At 46.2% G+C, this 19,218-nt stretch overlaps 1 long non-coding RNA gene across 50 annotated transcripts in view; it reads left to right on the top strand.

The window, feature by feature from the left end:
* LOC138918326 (uncharacterized) overlaps nucleotides 1-19,218 on the top strand; it is a 146,539-nt gene that overhangs the window by 19,480 nt on the left and 107,841 nt on the right. For 11 of the 50 annotated variants that reach the window (XR_011427580.1, XR_011427572.1, XR_011427607.1 and 8 more), the window contains 4 exons: nucleotides 3,898-3,992; nucleotides 4,159-4,341; nucleotides 8,283-8,486; nucleotides 13,225-13,497. This is a non-coding gene — a long non-coding RNA (uncharacterized lncRNA). Of the gene's footprint in view, nucleotides 1-309; nucleotides 783-2,470; nucleotides 2,524-3,897; nucleotides 3,993-4,158; nucleotides 4,342-8,282; nucleotides 8,487-13,224; nucleotides 13,498-19,218 lie in introns of all 50 variants that reach the window. The other 39 variants (XR_011427578.1, XR_011427571.1, XR_011427596.1 and 36 more) reach the window with 16 other exon arrangements.

Consider the following 19,218-nt stretch of genomic DNA (forward strand, 5'->3'; position numbering starts at 1 on the left):
GTCCTTTTGTGAATGGCCGTGAGAAGATGTCCTTCTTCAGCCAAGGATGAAGTCTTATACTTTGTATTATTTAAAGTACCTGATGCCATGCTACACAACTAGTGTGTGTGCATCCATTCATCTGACAGATATTTATTGACTCACCTACCAGCTGACTCCCTGGGAAGCCAGAGCAGTTTGCCAACTAATATGGTTAATTGGGATTTGATAAGTGCTATAAAGACACCAGAGATTCAGCAGTTTCTCCCAGCTTTCGAACTTATTTTGGCTAAGGGATATCACTCCCACTCCCATTTCAATCTTACACAGGGATGCTAGAAGAGGATTGACCAGTCAGAAGGTGGAAACTTAATAAAAATTGAAAGTCAGAGACGGGAGGGAATGAAAGCAGCAGAGGAAGAAGGAGGCAGAGACTGGACGGCCAGCAAGGCCTCAGTGCCCTGCACAGTTTAAGCCGAGCCAGGTATTCTTCCTATTTCCTTGCTTGATCTTTGCTTGATCCTCCCTCTTGCCGACGCCCTCACCTGGAGGAGTCAAGCCCAGCACAGATGCCACTGAGACAGGTCAAAGCCAGGGAAAGGTCCTGGGATCAAAACTTGGCTAAGTATGATCCAAACTTCCAAGCAGTCAGAAGTAAAAAGAGCCAGAAGATAAACCTAACCCATTTTTGAAGGGGTGCCAAAGGTGAAAAGCAGGAAAACCAAAATTACTCATCAAGTCTAAAGGGGGAGCACAGAGCCAGAAGCTGAGAGGAGAAGAGGAGTCAAGCAAGTCAGTGCCAGGTAAAAACAGAAATAGAGAGTTGAAAAAAAAAAAAAACAAAGCAAAGCAAAATGAAGGGTCCAAGACAATAATTGGGAGCATTCCTTGGGGTTTGATAATGGATTTTATGGGTTAGCTTAAGTTAAAAGCAAAAGATGTGAGCGGGTACCTTCCTTCCTTCTGACATTATCTCCCACCTTATCAACAGTCCATTGTTACCAAGGCATTAACAACACTTACCAAACAAAGTCTAGAAGCCCTTTGGGCAGTCTTGCTAAAAACCATCTTAGTCTAGACTGATTTGGCCTTGAGGATGACCACATCTCCTCAGGACAGTTCTCCCTGGATTCCTTCATTGGCTGTTTTGGGAAATGACGCACTTGGACAAATGGTCTACCTAAATGAATGATTCAGGTCTGAGCAGCATGAGACACTGGCAGATAGGAATGCCTCCCTTAGCAGCAGAAAATTCAGCACTTACCACGTCCCATGCGGCATGCTCTCCCAGAATACTTTTAATATGATATCCCAGTGTATTTAACATTTTAAAATTACTCCATTTGGTTAAAATCAGTTAGATTTTTTTGAGGATCTTGGTCTTTCTCCAGCCCAGTTTAAACCATAATTTCCTGAAGACTAGGATTATCTCGCCATGTTCTTTTTCACGTCCCCGTCGTTTCTAGTCAAGCCTCAAAACATGAAGTCTGCACTGTGGGTTCATAGCACCTCAGAGATCATCTCGATTCTCCCCATCCCACAGTGGGAAATTGACCTCAGTCAACGTGGAGTAGAGTGTTTAGTCTCAGCATTAAAATAAGTGTTTTCTTTTTTATTGTCTTTTCTTCCTGTCTGCTTTTCAGAGTAGAAGCAACAGTAATTTAAACTTTTCTGCTATGTGACCTACACTCCACAGGTACCTTATAATAGCTGAGCCAGGGCTTAACAAAGGAATTGGGTGTGTGTGGTATTTGTGTGAGCATGTGCTTGTGTGTGTGTGTGTGTGTGTGTGTGTGTCACAATCTGATTGCCGATGTGGGATGGGAGATGGGAAAGAATGTTTAGGCACTTGTGTATTTATATCAAAGAGATGGTAGGACCCACAAAAAAGAATTCATTTTTTGTGATGTTAATGTTATATTTTGGGGGGAGGTTTTGGGGGAGGAAGATTTGCTTCTAAGGGGTGGACTCATATCTCTGTGTGGGGAGGCTCAGTTATAACGACAACTGAAGTCTCTCCTGGCGTTGGGATATTTCATTCTCATAGGGAGAAATGCAATGCTCATCCCTCCTCCCTCACACCCCCCCCACCACTTCCTTGGTGCCCTTCCAAGGTAGGGCCCTTGGTGCTGGCTGCTGAGTCCTCCCCCAGGGGTGGCTTTCCAAGGCCAAGAGGGCCAGAGAGGGCTGCTGCCAGAGATGCTTCTGTTCTGGCTCCTTCTCACTCCCCTTCCTGTCTGCTGGGGCTTTTGGTGGCAGCACCTAGTCCTGATGGGGTTAGAATACCACCCTGGAGTGGATGGTGTGTGCACCAGCAAGCATCCAGTCAATTCATGAGTTATCCTCTGCGTGAGGTGGGCTGTGATGTGCCGTTATCTTCCTGCTCCCATTGTACACTTCACACACCAGCTTTCTCTCCAGACAGTTGTTTGATCACTAACTACTTCGAATATCATGACCATAGGCTCATTTATTTTTTTCTGTTTTAAAGGATGGTGCTGGTGTGCACAGGGAGCAGCCACGTCAATTCACACATTTGCCAAGGTATCCGATTGTGAGCTGCCTGTCAAGGTGCTGACTTTAATAAAAGCTTATTACCGTGAGCATTATTTAGCATTTATGTGGCTCCTCACAATTGTTTACCCATTATTTCTCAGCGCTCCCCTGTCCAGGTGATCAGTGTTAGCAACTCACATTGTAGAGGCAATAAATCCGGGGTCCTGGAGAGGTTTTAGTAATATCCCCAAAAGGACACAAAGTGAATAACCACAGAACAGTGACTTTCCTGGAACCTCTTGAAACTGGCCTGGACCCCTCTCCCTCTAGCATATTTGGCGAGTTCACTCATTCCATCATCTGGTTTGCAGACCTGCACAGGGTGGGCTCTTCTCGCAGATTGCAGCTCAGATACCCTGAGGCCTTCCCTGGTGACCTTATCTACAACAGCATCCCCTCCCCAAGGCTCTATCACATTCCTGTGTTTATGGACTCCACAGAGCTTAGTGCCACCTGAAGTTATCTGTTTATGTGAAGTTGTGTGTCTTTGTGTTTGTTGTCTGTCTGCACCATTCAGGAAGGTCATCACTATGAAAATAGCAGTCTTGCCTGGGTTGTTCATTGCTGTGTCCATCCTCTTTGTTGAAAGCACCTGTCATTACAGTAGGCACTCAATAATGCTTGTTGAGAGAATGACAAAGACAGACCCTGTAAATACTGTTACTCACACGTCATTTTCTTTGCCTTTTCATCTCTTTCTGGATTTTCTGGCCATAGTCACACATACAGTCAGTTATTCTCAATTACGCTGGAGCTAATGATCCAGGCTGTGGATGGCCCAGGTCCTTGGCTTCCTTCCCTCTCTGGCTTCCTCTCCTCTGGAGATTCCTCCAGATCTTTCGGTCTTTTCTGGCCTTAGTTGAGAGGGGTCGAGAGGAGAGTAGGGCACTGAAAGTCCTATTAGACAATTTTTCAAGTTCTAATAGCTTTTGACAGGTACAAAGTTGAAATTATTGATCTTAAGATTTATTTTTTACCTTATTTGTGGATTTAAAAAAATGCCTCTGTTTTATATATGCAGTACAGTGAAAAGTGCTTTGAAGAAGTTAAAAGCACTGTATAAATGTAAGAGAGAATTATGTATGCATGTAGTCCCATTAACCTTGGTAATTGAGACTTGGTTGTAGATTTAAAATATAATTAGTTTTGATAGAACAGTAGCTCACACTTTTCTAATGGGTAGAGCCAGACAAGGCTTAGAAAACGTGCCTTTGGTAGATTTTATTTTTGAGCCATCAAATCAAGACAAAGCTTACAATCCCTTCAGAGGCTAAAAGGGTGGCAGTAGTGGTGATTTCTCATCAACAAGTCAGAATAGGCAAATGGTCTTAAATGATTGAATTTTCTTGCTTCAAATTTCAGGACAATGAGAATACAGTTTCCTCCAAAAAAATCTTAGGCTGATCTTGGAAGAAAGACCCCCTGGATCATCTAAAAATAAAGTTTTCTATTTAAAGGTTGGTTTTAATGCTCGTTATAGCCCTATGTGCTACCAGAAAATGGTTTGCCTTTTTGTTTTAAACATAAGGAATCAATGTAATGCCTTATACCTGATAACCTGTGCTGTTGTATTTGGTCCTCCCTACAACTCTGTCCATAGATATTATTGTTGCCACTTTATAGGTGAAAAAACGGAAGCAAAACCATTAAGTGCCTTCCCCAAGGTCTTAAAAGAAGTCACCAAGAAGGTGGTGTGGCTCAAGTCTCCTGACTCCAGTTTACTATTCCCCACAATAATGTTGGAAAACCACATTGGAACGGGAAGACTCATTCCAAGTACTGCTGTCACACCAGCAAGCTTCAAAGGTCAGGCAGATATTTTACTTTACGGTTAAATTGGCCACGTTTGCTCAGTGTGTACTATATCCCAGGCCCTGTGCTTTGCCCTGGGAGGATTCAGAGAAAGTAAAAGACGGATTAGACTTTCCTGGCTCTTACAAGCTGGTGGGAATGGGAGACACATACATACAAACGTGAAAGGGCAAGGGGGACAGTGCACTAAGAGAGATACACAGCTCTGTGGGAGCAGGGGAGGAGCAGTCTCTGAACACGTTCCAGGAAAGGGGTCACCTTCCATGCCAAGATGAACTTTGCATGAATAAAGATTTAAGTGAGGACAGATTGAGAAGAGTGAAGAGGGGAATGGGGTGTCGACCAAATTTCATCCACCTGCAATTTTACCTACTCAAATTTTATCTACCACGGCAAGAAGTTAGTATCTAATATTTTAAAATTACTTTTAAATACAAGTATTTGCGTATTAGTTATATAAATAGAGGTAAACACCAGAACAACTATGATAGAAATGGCTCAAGTGGTTTCCATGGGGAATGGAACTGGGGGGATAGGAAGGATTGGGGTTGTGAGGTGGGGGAGGGCCTGCCGTGGTTCTTTAGAAAGCCTTCAGTACTATTTGGTTTTAAAGGCACAGGTATGGATTCCTTAGATAAATATTAATTTTTCAGTGAGCCTTAAAGAATGAGCAAGGTTTCTCCAAGGAGAGGGAGGAGGTGGGTATTTCTAGCAGAGGACCCAACATTAACAGAGAGAGGCGGCAGGAGAGCAGAGGGAAAAGCAGGTAACCCATTAGGATGACTGTGGAAGACACCTCCCTGCGTGGGGACACATGAGCTGGTGCTTGATTGCAGAAGGCCTTGGATAGAAGGGCGTGCACAGACACACACACACACTCATGTGGTTGTCGGCAGGAAAGCAATAAAGGGTATTGGGCAAAGGGGTGATATGCTCAGAACTGAGCTTTACGTGCAGCAGTGGTTCTCACCTTGGAGATTACCTTGCTTGTTAAAATTGCTGGGCCCCACATCAAAGTTTCTTCTTGAGTAGGTCCAGAGTGAGGCCCGAGAATCTGCATTTCTAATAAGTTCCCAGGCAATGCTAATGCTGCTGGTCTGGGAACCACAATGTGAGAAGCAATAATAGAGTAATCTAGCAACAAGGAGAAGTCGAGACTAGAGTAGTGGGAGAATGAAGGTCAAGGTACAGTTCCACTAGGACAGAGCAGAAGGAATGGGGCCCTGATGGGGAGTGACGGTGAGAAAGTCCAGAACAGCAATCAAGAGAACAGACTGACTGCTTCAAAGGATAGAGGACCATTGGGCCATGTTCTGGGTCACACCAAATCACAAATCACTGTTAAATCTCCAGTGCTTGGGCCAAGTATGCCAAGAAGCACCTGAAATTCATTTTTAAAGCAGCAATCCTGTCTAGAAATTAAGCTGTGAGTTTTACCTTACTTTCCCTTTCTTCCCCATCTCTAACCTCATTCTAGTGCAATTTAGGTTACAAAAGCATCTTCCAGGGAGAGCATTCATATCTGCACGTGGTCAGAAAGTGTATCTGTCTGTATATATAAAATCGTATTAAAGCTGGTTTCCTTATTATTTCATTTTAGAACATCCCTGTAGCTAAATGGTGTTCAAAGTAAACATGGAGAACAGAAAGCATCCATCTCTACCTAGTGGGGCAAAAAATGACTGAATTCCCATACCATATAAATACCCCATGAAAACACAGAGGAATCCTTGTTCCACCCAGCATTCACTGAGTATCTGCCTCGTGGCAAGCACTGCGGATGTGCTTGGAAACAAAGATAAATAAAACGTGGGCCCACTCCCAGCAGTTCAACATCTAGCAGTCTTTGTCCCATGCTCTTAAATCTTGCTAAGGATTGGGTTTTGTTTGTAATAGAAATTCTAAAGCAGGGACAGAAGAAGTTATCTTTCCTAAATTGCCCACCTCTGTTGTCTAATTATTCCACTGAGGAAAACACTTGGTCCTGGGTTACTTCGCTGAGCTCAGATATGTTTTGCTGACACACAGAGTCTGGGCAGCGTCCAGCCCCCCGTTTACTCCCTGGTCTTTAAGTCTAGTAAGTATTTTATCATTTACACCTTTCGATGTCCAAAGAGAGTGCCGCTCGGGGTTTAAAACATGTAATTTCCTTTACTACTTCCCCAAATAATGGGGTCATTTCAGGACCAGGACAGTTTGGCACTGGGACGTGTTTCCCAGCAGTACTAATAGTTCGAGAGAGGAGCAAGTGTCTTCACATCTGCAGGTCTGGGTGCCGAACTTTCTACTGTCAGTGAGAATCATGTCCCAGTGAAAATGTAGAAGTGAACCAACCCTCAAAGGGATAAGGTGACAGGGAGTGGTGTTTACTTGAGTCAGAGAGTAACTGAAAATGACTTCTGCAGCTGGAATGAAACAAAGGGTTGAAGGTCAACTTCCTCTTTGATTTTGGCTAGTCAGCAGTTCAAGCAGCCTTTTCAAATGTTTCGTGTCTGCTGACTTGTCCAACTCTATAAAAGACCCCACATCTTGCACCAACCTGTACCTCTTGGGCACTGGAGCGAAAGAAAAGGAAAAATGTTCCATCTTATTAGAATTAATGAAGTCATGCCACTCACATCCGTCCACGTTACTCCACTTTGGTCACCACCATTGTGGTCCATGCTGACATCATTTCTTTCGTAGATTACTGCAGTGGCCTTCTCACTGGTCTCTCACATCCTGTTTACCCCATCCAAAGCATTCTTCACATTAAATCACTGTAATTCATTAATTCACAGTATTAATTCACAGTAATCTTTTGGAAACTCAAATAATACAACTAAAATCTGAATACCCTACACATATAAATAAATCCTAACTTAAAAATTTCCCCTGGCTCCCCATTGCTCCAAAGACTTAACTAGTTGATTTGGCCCAGAGAACTCTGCTTAATCTGTGCCTCCCACGCTTTTCCCTCTTCTTGTTGCATCACATTCCTCCCTCCTCACTCTCTCTGCTCTCATCACCCAGATTCCTCTGCCTGGAACACTTCTCCCTCCCTGCTTTGCCAAGTTGTCTCCTACTCACCTTTTACCTCTTAAGCCTTATCAGCTCCTGAGGGGTGGGTGAGGAAGACCCTCTTCTCCTTGGTTAGGCCAAATCCCCATGTTTTAAACTCCCTTGGCACCGACAACCAGCTCATGAACCCTTCATAGAATGTAACATGGGACATTTACACAATCTTGTATAATTAATTTCTGCCTGATCTCCCCTCTAGACTGTAAGATCCATGAAGGCAGGGACTCTACCTTTTTGCTTACCATTGTATTCCAGAGCCTGGCATAGTGTCTGGCACATGTTAGGTACTAAATAAATTCATTCTGAAGGAAGGAAGAATGAATGAGTGGTAAATTGATACTTCTAAAATAATAAAGAGGAGGCCTAGCATTTTAAATGAGTGATAATAATGGGTAGCACATATTAAACTTCTAGTGTTAGGTAAACACTGTTCAAAACTCTTTACTCATTCATTCCAGTTCCGAGGACCAACCCTATCAGTACACATCAGTATCTGCGCATAATAGATGAGATCTGAGACTCAGGCTACTTGTGCAAGGCCAGGCAGCCAGTGTAAGGTGAAGCCTTAACAGTTGTCAATATTGTTACTCTATTTATTACTATTCTCACCTTGGTGGAGTTCCTAAGAGTGCCATCGTCAAAGGGGGTGGTGTTGGGCAGGCACAGCCCTGCCCCCAGGCCTCTGAGTGCCTTCTAAGGCTGGGCCTGGAGTGAGAGTTTGGGGGCCCAGGGGCTGTGAGGGCCTGCCCACCGTAATGGAAATGGCAGATGGAGGAAAGGATCCTTCAGGCTGGGCAGTGGGGAAGGTCACTCAGGCATCCAGAAACCTTCCTCAGAACCTGTCTTTGAATTAAATCTCAACTCATATCTTCCAGAAGCCTGAGGTGAGATGTCTGGCCATGTTGCTGGTGCCGTCGCCCTCAAGAAGCCAAACAGGCTCTGAGTCTCTCAGGCCCTGTCCCCAGACGTGGCCCTGCCCCAGAGCATGCTGGGCAGGACCTCCCCATCGATCCCTCCTATTGCCAATGTATTCCTCCAGAGGATTCTGAGCTCTGCTTGGTGTTTCCAGCTGTGATGAGGTAAATGTAGTCTTGGTCCTCTGGAAAAGTAGATAATTAAGGCAGATAGTCCACACATGTCAAAGTGTTGTGACTTGGAAAGGGCGGGCAGATCCCAGGTTGGGAGGATTAAGGAAAGCATTGAGGGAAACCTTTCAGTATGGTGGGAAGGAAGGAGGAAAGAAGAGATGGAGGATCTCATTTTGGTTTTGGTTTTGTTTTGTTTTGAAGTTTTTATGAAGAAAAGTTCCCATCTGATGACTTCTCTGTTTCCCTCTGGTGGTCCAGCACATATGATCAATGAACGGGGAGTGTGGACAAGGTGTAGGAAAGTGGAATTGTTTTGAGAACTTAGGCAAGCGAGTTGACTGAGAAAACAATCACAGAAGCTCCCCCGAGACAGGGCCTCTGTTTGTTGCCTCCACTGGGTGTCCCAAGTGCTTGGAAGAGCATCTGGCACATGGTAACACAGGAGGAATGACTGGATTCTGAGGCAGTGGTGGAGCTGAGCAACAAATGTAGAACAGAAGTTTATGGGGCACAAACACACTTGTGTGATTTTATCCAAGAGGAAGCAGGCCCTTATTTGAAGGCAGTTCTAAAAAAGGCAGAGTTGGATTTTGCTAGACAGGACGAATGAAAGAAGGGGGTAGGCTGTTTAGAGCAGAGCAGTATATTTAGGTTTAGGATTAAGTGATGCCCCATGAAGTTTTCCTTGGAGAGGGAGGAAATGAAGACAAAGGTTGTCAGGTGAGCAGGGGAAAGTATAGAGTGGCTTGTAGTTCCTGAATAGGTTGAGGAATTAACATGCTGAGGGCATAAGCTGAGAGGATAAAGGGTGGAATGTCAGACTGTATTTTTTCAGAACACACAAGTGTTGCTGGTGATAAGTTCTAGGATATGGCCGTAACTGAACTGGAATGAAAGTAAAGGACTCTAAGATGAGAAGGAGCAGACAGTGAGAGATCAGATCATTGGATGGTCTATCCGCATGGATGTTGGGGCCTCTGATTGATTCCTTCCACTTTGAGTTCCTTTCCTGTCCTCCACAGAATTGGCATTTCCTCTAACTCTAACCTTCAGTCCATGGCATGACTCTGGACAAGAAGGCAGAAATGGGGTGGTGAGAGAGAGGGCTGAAGTAGACATCCGTTTTGTTTTTGTTTTTATTTTGACACTCAGCATTCACTCACCTTCTAAAAGTAGTCCTTCTTTTGCCCTCTGGGGATCTAACCCCGTTGTCAGTTTCAGTCCATGTCAAGTGGAGTTGTTTATCACTAACGCTCTTACTTTAAAGGAGGGCATTGAAGTCAGGCTTGGCCAAAAAGATTGGTCCATGCTTTTGGCAACAGCGTTTGGTCAGGGATGGGCATGTGACCCAACTGGAGACAATAAGGCACAGTGGGACTTTTGAAGGGACTAGTGGGAGAAACAACCCATTTTTGGCTGTGCTTTTAGTTTGGAAGATGTAGCTACGAACTTGCCAGACAGACTTACAAGGTAGCCAGTCCAGAATCTAGAGCAGAGAAATGGATAGAAACTGAAACTTGATGAGATCAGCTGAACCCCAATATGAATCCTCCTGCCTGAGGGCAGCCTTACTCCCAGACCTTTTTCAGGTGCCTGAGTCAACAGATCCTGTTTTTAAAGTCAGTTGAATTGTACTTGCCATCATTTACATCCAAAGAATCCCTCACAGCGTAAGGGGGCTCTCCATCCCTGGCTCCCTCTTCTGTGCTAGCACTCTGAATATATATTACCTTCTCTGTCCTTCAGGTCGTGCCCTTCTATAAAAGAGGGTAAAGAAACCTACTTCAAAGCATTGTAAAGTTTAAATGGGATAATATACATAAAAAGCATAAATTTGTTTCACAAGATTGAAGTACAATAAGCAGTACTTAATTTTTCTAAATTAAATCTGGCTCAAAGACCCCATTTTAAAGGATAGGAAGATATACAATAGTAGTCATTAATGGGAGCTTTTTGCCTATTTAGTTAAGTATTCACCATCAAATATGTAGGTAAGAGCCTGTGATCTTGAGTCCATCTCGGTTGCCCCTGGGATTTTCATTGCCCAAGCCCTTCAGGCCCATTGAAAGGCCAGTGGCTGCACAGCCTCTGTGCTAAGTGTGAGCAATGCCGTGTCTTGCGACAGCTCTCAAGATGATGGGGCTTGATGATTAGTCATCTCAGCATCATCACTTCATCCCTTAAAACATTGTGCTGTCTGCTAGAGGACTTCCACACAGAACCCGTCCACCTAAGGGACTCGTGTCTACATCCTGATTCTCAGGGTCTTGGAGCCACTGCTACCTTTAGGCAACTCTCCTTCTCTCACCCCAGCACTTGTGTCAACCCCTATCTCCTCTCTCCTTGGAGCAGCCAGCTAAAGTCTCCTCCCACATGAGGGTCTGGACAGGACTGTACAACAGGTGTCTCACAACTTCTCCTTGGGTTCAGGAAACATGAAAGCCATTAATAACTCCTGAACCCAGAAGCCCAGACCTTCCTGTAAGACAAATGAGGAAAGGTAACTTTTATTCCTTCTGGAGTCCCCTCAGGTGGAGGGTAGAAACAGCATTATCCTGCTTCAAATGAAGGTTGCCTCAAGCTGGGCAAGAATCCCTGCAAAGGAAAATTACCTACTCTTGTCAGCCCAACCCCCTCCCACAGTGAAGCATTGCTAAACTTGCATAATACTCAGTTCCTTCTCTACCTCCTGGCCCCCACTGAAGGAAGGAACAGACCCCGAGTCTCCTGGGAGAGATAGGGAGGCAGCCTCCACAAATCTCTGAGCTTCCACTTGGCCTCCCTAAGGAAGACCAAACGTGTCCTTGTGACCCCAGGAAAATAGCCTAATTTAGGCTCTGATCCAGGGCCAGTGGAAGTTCCAGAGGAAAGGCCTCAAGAGGAGCCCCTGGGCCAGCCCCGTGGCAAAGTGGTTAAGTTCGCATGCTCTGCATTGGCGGCCCAGGGTTTCACTGGTTCGGATTCTGGGTGTGGACATGGCACTGCTCATCAGGCAGTTGAGGCGGCGTCCCACATGCCACAACTAGAGGGACCCACAACTGAAATATACAACTATGTACTGAGGGGATTTGGGGAGAAAAAAAGAAAAAAAGAAAAAAAAGAAAAAAAGAAGAAGAAGATTGGCAACAGTTGTTAGCTCAGGTGCCAATCTTTAAAAAAAGAGAGAGAGAGAGAGAAGAGCCCCTTCTCATAGCCTTGGCCCCTTCATTGTGGCTGCAGATTAGGGCACAGTTCTGAGTGTTAATCCATGTGAAGGCTGCCTCAAGAAAGCTGATTCCCTTAGGCAGCACCTGGTACCAGAGAAATTCACAGTACCTGAAGCTGGGATCTGGGGTTCCCATACCCAAGCCACATCAAGTTAGCAGTCAATTCATGCATTTTATTGGCCCTGACATTAGGTTTGGAGTGTGGGCTTGAGGGTATAAAAATTCAGGTAACCCATTCCCATCACATTCTATGTCACTGAAAATTCTTCAGGCGCCACAGAATATCGTGTAAATGAGACCCCCACCCCCACCCCCACCCCCCACGTCCCCCAAGCTGCACAGCACTGATCTCTGGGTATAAGCAGCAAGCCCATGAAATCTGTTTGTAGAGAAATTCATCCTCATCTCTCCAGTCACTGTTCAGCTAATACGTTTTCCTTCTTTTGGTAAGAGTCCTGCATTCCCATAGGAACTGGAATCTGGGAAAAAGGAAAACAGTACTAGAAGCAGAACAAGAGTGTGGGATCACTCCTGGGTGGTACTGTCACCTCATTTGGACAGTTCACTGCCTAGATGTGCTGAGTGTGCAAATTCTGTCTCGTTGCCTCATCCAGTGTTTCTCTGAATAGAAGCAAATATCTGGGCACCAGGTATGACTTGTTTTGTGACCCCAGCCAGTAAGTCAGCCCTTTTGAGCCACCACCTCTCCCTTGGTTAGAAGCTCTTTGGCAATGGGTTCATGGAAAACATCCCAGAATGGGAGCTACATGCTGAATTCCCTAGTACTGGCTTTGCCATAGATTGTGTGATTCATCCTCTCGGATGTTCAAGCTGTGAGAAGCAAATTTGAAATGATGGATGTGCTATATTAAATATATCAATAAGAGCAGAAGTTAAACCTTGCAAGCTGTAGGGTTTGCTTCCTCTATAAGCCTGGCTATCTCTATGGGAACTGAAGGTTGCTTCTTTAGGCCTGTAGTCGGGGAGATAGAGCAGAGTGGAGATACGGTGGCGGAGTGAGGATGAGCCGTGTTGCACCTAATTTTTCCTCCCCTCTAAGTCTGAATACTGGCAGTGGTGAGGCAGGTGGTTCTAAGGGCTCCTTTCACTTTACCGTTCATGATGACCCCACACCGCCTTTACCTCCATGCCACCTTTCCCTCCTTCTTTGGATGCTTCAATCTCTTTGATGTTTTTCTTACCAGACGTTACTCCGCTTAGCCATTAAGCAGCTTTAACTTTGATGACGTGGATATGGATGAGCACAAGGATCCACTTGGTCCCTTTGGTCACTTTTGCTTCAGTGAACTCAGTGGGATGTCCAAGAAGAAACCCTTGTGTTAGGAAGAGTTCTAAGAAGGTTCCAAAGATCCCTTCTTTTGCTAGTCACACCCTTGTATAAACTGCTCCCCTTGAGTGTAAGCTGGACCTCATGATTTGCTTCTGACTAATAGGATAAGGGAAAGGTGATGGGATATCATTTCCCTCATTAGTTTACAAGATTGTGACTTGTGTCTTGCTAGCAGACTCTCTCCTGGCTTTGATGAAGCAAGCTGCCATGTTGGAGAGGCCTACATGACAAGGAACTGAAGGTTGCCTCCGGCCAACTCCAGCCAACAGCCATCCAGGAATTGAGGCTCTCAGTCCAACAGGCCTTGAGGAACTGCATCCAGCCAGCAACTATAGAAGTGAGCGAAGAAGTGTGTATTTCCCCAGGCAAGCCTTCAGCTGAGACCCCAGCCCCAGCTGACACCTTAATTGCAGCCTTGTGAGAGACCTTGGAGCAGAGAACCCAGGTAGGCCTTGCCCACATTCCTCACCAACAGAAACTATGAATTAATAAATACTCGGTTTTTTAAGCCACTAACTTTTGGGGTATTTGTTATATAGTAACTAACACACCCCTAAATTACTGTAACCTTGGTGTAAGATGCAGCATGGCTGGGAAGGCAGGCACCAAATGAGAGGACGACCTCCTTGACAACATTCCTGGAGATACTGTCTTCAATCTCGAAGACTATCCCCAATTCTCTTAGCTGCAGTGGTATCATTGTGCTCCCCCCAGCCCTGATTAATCTCCAGGAGGTGAGGCCTAGGTAAGGTAGTGCTGGGTGGAATGGATGGCCAGGATGTGGGGTGTTAATCTGTCTGGAAGGGACATTGTGAGCTCGAAGTGACCCTCAGGGATCATGAGGAGTGATGATAAGGTCATTCTTCCCCTCCTCATTTTTTCCTTCCTTTTCCACTCACTCCACCATTCCTTTTTCCCTACTTGTTTTCTCCTTTTGCCCCAAATTCTGGGTGGCTGCCCGACGACCATTCCTACAAATGATAGCCAGGTGATCTCTTGGTCTTGCAATAATTCTACCAAGCTGGGCATCCTGAGGAAGTTTCCCTCGGGAGCGGCTCCTCCCATTCCTTGAGGTGTCCTCACATGCAGGGAGACCTCATTGTTGAGCTCAGAATGTGCCTTCCAGACAGATTAACACCCCACATATAATAGATTCTTCAGCGGGACCCACCCAGTTCCTGGACCCTGCCCTGGCCACTCCAGTGTCCACAATCGCAAAACCCATCCATACGCACACCTGCACTGACTGCTCACCTGTGAGATACTCAGGAATCAGCAACTTTTTCTAAATGAAGGTAAGCTGCCGTTTTCAGGAAAAGATTCATATCTCTGGTCCTTTTCAGAGCTGCGAGTTCTCTCCTCCCTTCTGCTCCAGGAAGGGTAGAGGAAGGGGAAGGGTGAACTGCTCCCCATTTCCGTTAGGGTCAGCTGAGGCGTGGGGACGTGGCCCACCACCCAGACCTCCTGAGGGAGAGAAAGGCTCTTAGGAGCAGGTGACATTCATTCCTCACCAAGAGATCCAAGAGCAACATTTCCCCCTGCCACTCACCTCAGGGCCTAAACACCCCCACACTTCCAATTCCAAAACTTTCTGAGGCAACAAGGGGAAATTCTGGCTGTATCCTTCCAGAGGAACGCATCCCACCCTGAAGCTGTGTATAGTTCAGGATAGTGAGGGAGCAGATGGAAAGACAAGTTGAGCCAAGTTCTGGACTTGAAGGGTTTTTCTCATTTTGAAAAGACCCGGAAGTTTTTAGAGTAAACTTTTTGTACTTTTTATGAAAAAGTAAAGTGTTTTAAGTACAGGACATCTGAATAAGGTCAAATACAGGACCCAAGATAAAACTGAGAAAGCCACTGTCAGGCCCCCTACAAGGGACTGGTCATCTTGCAGAAACCGAAAGAGGAAATCAGTCAGAGCTGACTTCCCTCCTTCCTTTCCCTGAGCATAAGCGCTGGGAACCCCAAATCCACTCCCCCAAAGCACCACACAGAGAACACTACTCTCTCCTAGCAGAAACATTTATTGAGGACGATCAGTATCCTTGGTTGTGTTAACCATGGTTCTCATCAGAGGATGTGTTCTCGTGAAAACTGCAATGCTTTCTCAACAAGGACTGAATGATTTCTTTGGGGACATTTTTCCTCCCTGGAAGTGTTGGAGAAGCATTTCCTGTTTGAATAGAAGAGTCAGATCTCTGAACACAGTGCTTTCATTAGAGGTGAGGGTGGCCGGAGGGACGTGGCATACATCATGCATGCAGGTGGGTCTTGGATGGGGCACAGACTCCCTGTAGGGTGGGGAAGGGGGTTGACTCTGGCATAAATGCTGGTCCTTGAAGGCCACAACTTTCCAGGGCTGTCTGATCCTGTCTCTTTTCTGTCTAACCCTTGTACGAAAACTCTTGTCAGGAGGGACAGCATCTTGGCTGCAGGATGTGGTCCTTGCCCATTCCCCTGGCTGTGGGTCAGAGAGCCCCGTAGTTGGAGGGATGCCCCTCGTCAGGCTCTACCTGGGCCTGCAGTTCCCCCTTCTGCTGACTTAACTCTGCAGCCTCAGGTTCGTATCTACATGCCAGTTTCTCCTCTAGGATCTTCCCGATGGCTGCCATGAGCTCATGAGCTTCAGGAGGCCCACAGCTCACGAGAGCTTCACTTTGAGCTGGGTCTCAGAGCGGTGCAAAGGTTGACGTGAACTTGGCTTTTTGCTGGGGACTTTCCTGCCCTGTGATTTTTTCCTTGGAATTAATCCACTGAAAAAACTGCCTCATTATTTTTCTGAAGTAACTTTCAGGAGGAAACTGTTCATTCTGTGACAGATACGGGGAAGTGCCCTGTAATTCTCTGTCCTCAATAGAGTGGCTCTTCTTTCTGGCTTTAGACGTCCCAACTCCTGAATCCTCGCTTCCACATTCTCCTGCTCTGGAGTCCAGAGGTCTCACTCTCTTTGCAGCTGGTGGGAAATTCCTATCCTGGCATTTCCATGAGACATGCTTAGAGGCCCAGGGTTCCCGCTAATCTCCATTGTCCTCCAAGTGGACTTGCAGCACCTGGGAAGCTCCCATGTCCCCACTGGAGACGCTCTCGGACTGAGTCAGTGAGGAGTCGAAGGCAAGCTATCTGAAGTAAGGGATATGTCAGCGGGAGAGCCTTTAGGCTGGCTATGTTCCTTGCTCTTCAATTGAAACTTCAACTCGGTAGGGAGCTGTTTTTTAATGTCTGATGGTTTGGAATCTTGGGGAACTGCTATTTTTGGTGAGGGACGTTCACTGGTCAGGGTAGTTTCTACTTTGCTCACATTGATATTTACCATTTGGGAGCTTCCCAACTTGTTGGTTGTCAAGATGTCACAAGATTGTGATGTAAGAACGCACAGCTCCTCAGCCTTGAATATCTCCCTGCAGTTCATGGTGGACGTGGAAAAATGTTTTCAATTCTTCTCCACTATCTTTTGGCCCTGAATCATGTCCTCTCTATCACTGGAACTCACATTCTCATCCCTTGGCACATGTCCAGCCCCAGCTTGCCTTGTGGGCACCTCTCAGCTGCATCTGTTATTGTCTAGTGCAGTCTTACTGTGACTCACTTTGTCTATAAAGCTGTGTGTGAGGATCTCTGAAGTCTGTCTGCCATGCTCGATTGCCTGGATGTCCTTGGCAAGCTCCCGGTCGATATCAGAGTGGGATGGTTTTAGGGACCCCTGTCCTTCGTTGCCCACAGATGAGGTAGCAGGGAGTGGAAGATCCAGGATGGGGACTGAATTCGTTGTTTTCACCTTATTTCCCTGAAAACTTTTAGAGCTTCCCTCAGGGGGCTTGGAAACCTCAGCTTTGGAATCCACCTCAGAAATATAGGTGGCTGAGGAGAGAAAGTCAAATTGGGGAAGAGGCCATGTTTTGGCTTCTCTCAACTTATAGGATTTTATGGATTCAAGAACTTTGAGGGGTAGGCCCCACCTCTGACTCACACGAAACCTTATAATATGGGCTTCTAGCACCTGTCGGGTGTTGGGATCCAGAAAAGAAAGCTCTGGCGTGGTCATCTGGGGGTGGACCCCACCTACTGTTATGTTTTTCAAATTTCTGTTTTCCATATTGTTCTGGGAACTCCCAGAAGGAGGGGATGGGTTGTCCTCAGCCAGCCATGAATGACACACCCCAAGGGGGCTCCTCCCCGCAGTGATCTGCCAAAACTTCTGGCTTAGATGTAATCTAAGAATGGTTTTCATTTCATTCTGGTCTGTGTCCTTCCTTGAGACATTTAAGAGTTCATTCCCTGAGTAATTCCTTGAGTGACACACACAGCTACTTTCTGTCTCTGAGGCAGCCCTCAGACTCTTCAGTAGGTAGCATTCTGAGACCCTTGGAGGACTATCTTCTGGGCTCTTCTCTAGGATATATCCAAGATTCCTCTTCATGTCCTGCCTTAGTTGAAACTTTGTTGAGATCGTCTCATGGAAGCTTCCTGGGAAACTCAATTCAGTCTCTGCTCGATCCTTGCTACTCTGGCCCTGAAGCTGATGGAGCTGTGAGTGAGCATGTCTGCCTTTTTGCTGAGATGTTTCTGTGCATTTACACAGAGACTCTAGATTCCTACTGGCATAGAGGCAGCAGTGTGAGAATAGCCTCCTTGGAATGTGGAGCTCCATTTTATCCTGGGGTTCACTGGTGATATGAAAATGGCCAGGAAGGACAGAGACTGGTACATAGGCATGGGAGGACTGGCTGACCAAAGGAGGGGTGAGAGCTTGAGGACAAGTGGCTTCTTGAGATTTTTGGAATGCAGGGACTAAACCCCACAGACTTTCTTGTTGCTTCTGCAACATGTGCCATTTCAGGTGTTGATTTTCAGTTGAGATATGAGAGTCTGACTCAATCTGGGATCTATGGAAAGACACTCCATGGTCCCTAATCTGGGATGGAGAAGAAGATGGTAGGATTGAGAGTGGGGATTGAAGGTGGGCATGGGGCTGGACCTGAGTGAAAGGTGGGGGCTGGGATTGGGGGTTGGTCTGAGAGAAGGGTTGCAGATGTACATTGGGGAGGGGAGGAGGGTGAGAATGGGGAAGTGGTGGAGATTCTTGATCCCACATCTTGACTGCAGAAGCATTACAGATTCCATTGAATAAGACAAAATGCGACCCTAGTGGGGCACTACTACTAGAAACCAGGAGAGTGGCCAGCAGGGACTCACTGTGCAGAGAGGGAAGACCCCAAAAGAGCTGGGTATATTTCTGCTGCAAGTTTTCTCCCAAAGTCTTGACATACAGTAGCTGTTGACAAATGCTCAGCTGCTCTGGTTTGCCTGTGATGTCCCAGCCAGTTTAGGGGGCTGTGGTGTCTTGTACGTCAAGTGGCTGCAATGAATTCCCTGAAGACATCCGTTGGTTTTCTGAGCACATTTGTTTTGATAATAGTCCTTCCTCCTTTTCTTTCTTCTCTAATATCTGGAAATCCATTCTCTTTTTTATTTGTCTTGCCAAGAATGCCTGGCCGTTAAGGCCAAGGAAAGAATGGCTGCTGGCCTCCATGTGATTGGTAGCAGAGTCTCCCCAGAGACAGGTCTCTGGTAGACGGAGGGAAACTTGCTCTCGTTGAAAATCAGAGTGTGATAATGTGGGGAGGAACATGTTCTTGGCAGGAGCCTGACAACAAGAGAATTCTGAAATTGACAGACTTGAATGGTCAGTGCCTCTGACTGTTGGGACATAAGTGGACAACCCACCAGGGCTATCTGGAGATGAGTTCTCTGGAACAGACTTCAATAAGATGGAAACCGATTTAGATTGAGTCACAGTTAAAGGGTGGTCTGTCGTGGTGAGACAGACAGGCTTGGTGCTGTGTGATGACAAACCAGTGAATCATTGGGATTGATTATCTGGGACAAATTTGGTAAGGCGTTAATATCTTGGGAAAGGGTGCGGTCAAGAGAGAAGATCGTATTCAGAGACAGAGTGGCCTCTGGTTGGAGAATAGGCCCCGTTGCCTGGGTGTCATGTGGTGGCAGAGGGGGAAGGGCAAGGGGTTGGGGTGGGGAATGGTCTGCTGGGAAGTTGGACTCCAAGGGAGGAAAAGGCTCTGGTGGCATAGAGTGACCCGGTGGTGAGGGTGAAAGAAAGTCAGCTAAGGGTGTCGTTGGGTTAGGTGAGAGGACGGAGGGGTGCGGT

This window comes from Equus caballus, chromosome 17, assembly GCF_041296265.1.
Source record: "Equus caballus isolate H_3958 breed thoroughbred chromosome 17, TB-T2T, whole genome shotgun sequence".
Classification (NCBI taxonomy): domain Eukaryota; kingdom Metazoa; phylum Chordata; class Mammalia; order Perissodactyla; family Equidae; genus Equus; species Equus caballus.